Here is a 5,039-nt window from a genome sequence, read left to right as displayed (position 1 = left end):
TATACTATTTACACATTATTATCCAGACAAAAAATTTGTTAGGCAAAAGGAAGAATTCTTTAGAGAATGACAACTAAATAAAACTCCGTAAAAAATTAATGTCAAATCATAATTTCATCATAATTTTGATTCTCGTTAATCCATTAAGTTGATCCTCAAGAACAATCCAACTAAAATGATTGATGGTTGAATGATTATAAGCCAGTCTAACTGATTACTTTCAAAACATTTTTTTTAAAACAAATTTAATAATATTGATTCCATTTAAAAAATGAGATATAAATTTAAGGCTTTGGAAGAAAAATATATTTTTAATCCCTTAATTCACTTACTTTATAATTTGATTCTTCATCGTGAATCATTCAATTTATAAAAAAATAAACAAATACTGTATATATTTCCCAAAAGACATAATAATGTATGTATATTTTTTTAATAAGAATAATATATCTTCTATAAACAGATGATGCGATAAGCAAATTCATCTCATGCCACAACTTATTATTAGACCAACCAACGTTAACGATAGCTATGTCTACTGCAACGTTAAAGACGACGACAATGGCTGCGTCTGCGGTTAAATATCGCAGAGTTCGTTTCATCACATATAAGTTCATGGCCATTCAGGCATCAATCATCCAACTTATTTTTCCACCACGATCGGAAATCAACAAAAATAATACATGCTAGATCCATAATTGCATCAGCTTGATTACAAGGTATAAAGCTTGAAAGCCATACATGATGCTAAAGCCTTAATTATTATTTGTCTTTCGATAATCATATATATCGTTTTTATTTCTTTGCATTGGTGTTTAGTACTTGGTAGCTGCTCAACTGATGAATTCAAACCAAGCATGGAAGCTCGGAAAAGAAGAGTCCAAGAGGCCCTGCGAAACACGACGGATCCAAAGGCGACCTTGAAGATGATAGACACGATACAACATCTGGGAATTTCGCACCACTTCGAGGAAGACAAAGATTCGATATTAAGATGTTTGTGTGGTTGGGACGCTGGTGACGATCTCTTTGCCACTGCTCTTCGCTTTCGTCTCCTCAGGCATAATGCCATCTTCACTACTAGTTCATCAGGTTCAGCTTATAATTTGTGTTCCTTTTTTAAAATTTGAAATTGATCATACAGAAAACTAATGATCACTTAAAATAGGCTGGTGAAAACATGAGAAACTTAATTATAGAAGTAACACATTATTCTGAACAACTTTGAACTGATCAGTTGAGTGTTGACTCGTGGTGTAGATCACGTTTTCAAGAAATTTATGGACAAAAGCGGGAGATTCAAGGAACCAATCAGCAGGGACACGTGGGGTGTGTTAAGCTTGTATGAGGCATCGTACTTGGGAGAAGAGGGGGAAGATATGTTAACGGAGGCCATGGGCTTTACGAAGCTCCATCTTCATCGATCCTTACCAGATCTCAGCCCTGAAGAAGGAGGCCGTGTCGCTAGAGCCTTGAAAATTCCAAGGCACCTCAGAATGGCCAGGCTTGAAGCCAGAGACTACATTCATGAATATGAAAAACTTAGCAACCACATGCCAGCTCTCTTGGCTTTGGCCAAGTTAGACTTTGACATGGTTCAGTCGCTGCACCAACAAGAATTAGCAGAGATTTGCAGGTAAGGCAGATCTCATTCATTTAACACTTTGATCATATTGAGTTCTGCACATGGACAAATTTTCTATTTGACATTTTTAGGTGGTGGAAACAACCGGGGCTCGTTGATAACTTGGTTTTGCGAGAGATAGACCATCGGAGTGCTTCCTGTGGACAGTGGGGATATTTCCAGAGCCATACTATTCTAATTGCCGGATTGAACTCACCAAAACCATCTGCATATTACTGTTATGGATGATATCTTTGACTCTTATGGCACCTTGGATGAACTTGTTCTTTTCACTGAAGCCATCAGAAGGTTGATCTGCTAGTCCAATAATTTCTGGTTATCACTGAAAAAAATCAACGCGTACGTGATTCAGAATTGATCATATTGTTAACTTATATTCTTGTTTGCAGGTGGGATCTGGACGTGATGGAGGAGCTGCCCGAGTATATGAAGATATGCTATATGGCATTGTATAACACTACCAATGAAATTGCCCCCAGAGTTCAGAAAGACCACGGCTTGACCGTGGTTGCACACCTGAAGAGAACTGTAAGAATATCTGAATAAATAATCAGAAATCATGACAAACATTAGAAAAAAGTACTAATCACCATGATGGGATTAAGCAAGAAATTAATTAATAACTATTGGGTGCAGTGGATAGACATATTTGAAGCTTTTTTAAAGGAAGCGAGGTGGTTCAGCAGAGGAGAGATACCAAATGTTGAAGAATATCTGGAGAACGGTGTGAGTTCTGCGGGATCATACATGGCAATGGTGCACGCATTCTTCTTAACAGGAGACAATCTCTCAGAGCAAAATGTTTCCATGATGCAGAATCCGCCGTATCCAAGGCTCTTCACTGTGTGTGGCGAAATTCTTCGCCTTTGGGATGATCTGGGAACTTCAACGGTACGTACGTGCACGGGCCTCTCTCTTAATCTCATTTCATTTGTCGCTTAAATACGATCTCCATTAATGATTACTATTAATAAATTAATTAATGAAGAAGTTTGACGGTGAATGGTGATGATTAGGAGGAACAAGAAAGAGGAGACAATGCATGCAGTATCCAATGCTACATGAGAGAGAATCATCCTGTAGAGGAAGACAAAGCGAGAAAATACGTAAGAGAGCGTATGGGGAAGCTATGGTGGGAACTAAATAACATAGCAATGGCAACGAAGTCTCTGCCTTGGTCAATCGTGAAGGCTTCGTTTAACGTAGCAAGAACTGCGCAGGTGATTTATGAGCATGGAGATGACAAAAGCGCGCATAGCGTGGATGATTACGTCCAAGCTTTGCTCTTCCAACCCTTCTCAAACCATTGTTCCCACATAAATCCTTAATTAGAAGGAGTGTATATGTGTAGGTCCTCAATAATTGTAAAATTGTTCCACATTCATAGGCACTCCTCTGCTAAAACATTGTAAGGTTTTTTTTTTTTTAATGAGTTGAATGTTAAAAAATATAAGGTATTTGTTAATATTTAAAAATGTAATCATTTTTTTAAAATTACTTTTAATAAATAAATTACTTTACATTTATTTTAAAGTGCAATACCTTATTAAATAGAGATAAGTATGAAACAATTATGTTAGTTTAAAAATAAATAAGTAATAATTTTATTGATAAAATTTAATTAAAATGTATTATTTTTAAATAAATGAAGTGATGGATGGGTTTGTACCCGTTCTACAGAGGAAGAGGACATGGGCGGAATCAAGATAAAAATTGGATCGGGCCAAATTATTTAAATAAATTTTTTTGCATACTATTGATAATTTTTTTAATATTTAGAATATTATTTTATTATAAATGTAAATGAAATTTTAAATACCTATATTATATGAAAAATATTATAAGAAATATCATTGGAAATTATTTAATACTTTAAGAAATTAAAAAATATTTAAAGTAAGTCAAATATTTTTGTACATATGATATGAACTCTAAAATACACTTGACCTACTAAAACTAACATTAATCAATACTATTTACAAAATAATAATAATATATTTATTTAAATACTTACTCAATTTTTTAATAATAATTTATTTCAAAAAAAGTATTAAAAAACCTAACATATACAATACTCTCTTCGTTTAAAAATATAAGATATTTTTAAATAAATTTATCCTAATAAAGTAATTATCTACTTTTAAATTAACCCTATCTTTTTATATTTATCCCTATTAAATACCTGATAATAAATATAAAATTATTTATTAATAGGGGTATTTAAAAAAAGATAATAATTATACTTTAAAAAATTAAAAATACTTTATATTTTTAAATATTTAATTTTTTAAAAATATTTGATATTTTTAAATAAAGAGTATAAATATTAACTTTCACCGATAAACATATTTCTATAAACCAATATAATATAATTATAGTTTATTTATGTTTTACAAATAATAAAAAAAATTGTAACTATGCATGCTTGTGCATGCGCAGAGAGTGTCAGGGAGAGTAGATTTTTTGTTGGCTAGGAACGTAGTACACCTATATTCGTTCGAAGATGGCAGTGGGTTGGCCCCACTCAACACAGACGTGGGTCCGGCCCTGGAAGAGGAGGTGGGCAGGTTCACATTTTCAGCCTTCACTGCCACAAGATTCCTTTAACATCCGTTCGCGCCTGATTCCTACTTTCCCACGGTTTGCTAATTAATAAGATGGGGGATAAAAACGATAAAATCCGAAAAAAAAAACTTATAAACAGTTAAGTGTTCAACAATTTTTTAAAAAAGAAATGATAACAAATTCTTTAAGATTATTTAAATAACATTTTGACCTCTTAAAATGTGATAATTCTATTAAAATTTTTAAAAACTTATGCGTCAATAAATTTTAAATTAAAAAATTATTTTACTATTATTGATCGGTTGTAATTTCTTGTTTAATTCTTTAAATAAAATTTATTATTTCTTAAATAAAAATTATGGTTGGGGTTTATTATTTTTAAAACTTATTTTTAAACAACAAAAATTATATTTAACAAGTTATATTTTTTTGTTCACCGTTTGCAATTCATAAAATAAAGATTATCATTCCTTAAGCAAAAATTGCGATCAGTACTTATTTTTTAATAATAAAAATTACAATTAACAAGTTATGATTTCTTGTTCTACTCTTGTAATTCGTTGAATAAAAGTTATTATTTTTAAATAAAATTTATAATTGAAGCTTGTTATTTTTAATAAGAATAGAATAATCTTTTCATTTTAAAATTTATTAACATAAAAATCCCTTAAAATTTCAGTAAAATTATAACATTTCATGAAACTAAATTGTTATTTATATAATTTAAAATAATTTTATTATTTTTTTTTCTTTTTAAGAAATAAATCACAAATATTGGTTCAGATGTATTGTTGTAAACAAGAATCTCAATTACAAATTAAAAGTATAT

The 5,039-nt window shown here is 31.1% G+C and overlaps 1 pseudogene; it reads left to right on the top strand.

Moving 5' to 3' along the window:
* Positions 1–488: 488 nt before the first annotated feature.
* Positions 489–2,987, top strand: LOC129299007 (probable terpene synthase 11; annotated as a pseudogene).
* The last annotated feature ends 2,052 nt before the right edge of the window (positions 2,988–5,039 follow it).

Source organism: Prosopis cineraria, unplaced genomic scaffold (assembly GCF_029017545.1).
Source record: "Prosopis cineraria cultivar Desert tree isolate PC_DT_omini unplaced genomic scaffold, ASM2901754v1 PC995, whole genome shotgun sequence".
NCBI lineage: Eukaryota > Viridiplantae > Streptophyta > Magnoliopsida > Fabales > Fabaceae > Prosopis > Prosopis cineraria.
Note: the sequence above shows the minus strand (reverse complement) of the source record. Positions and strands in the feature narration are given on the sequence as shown.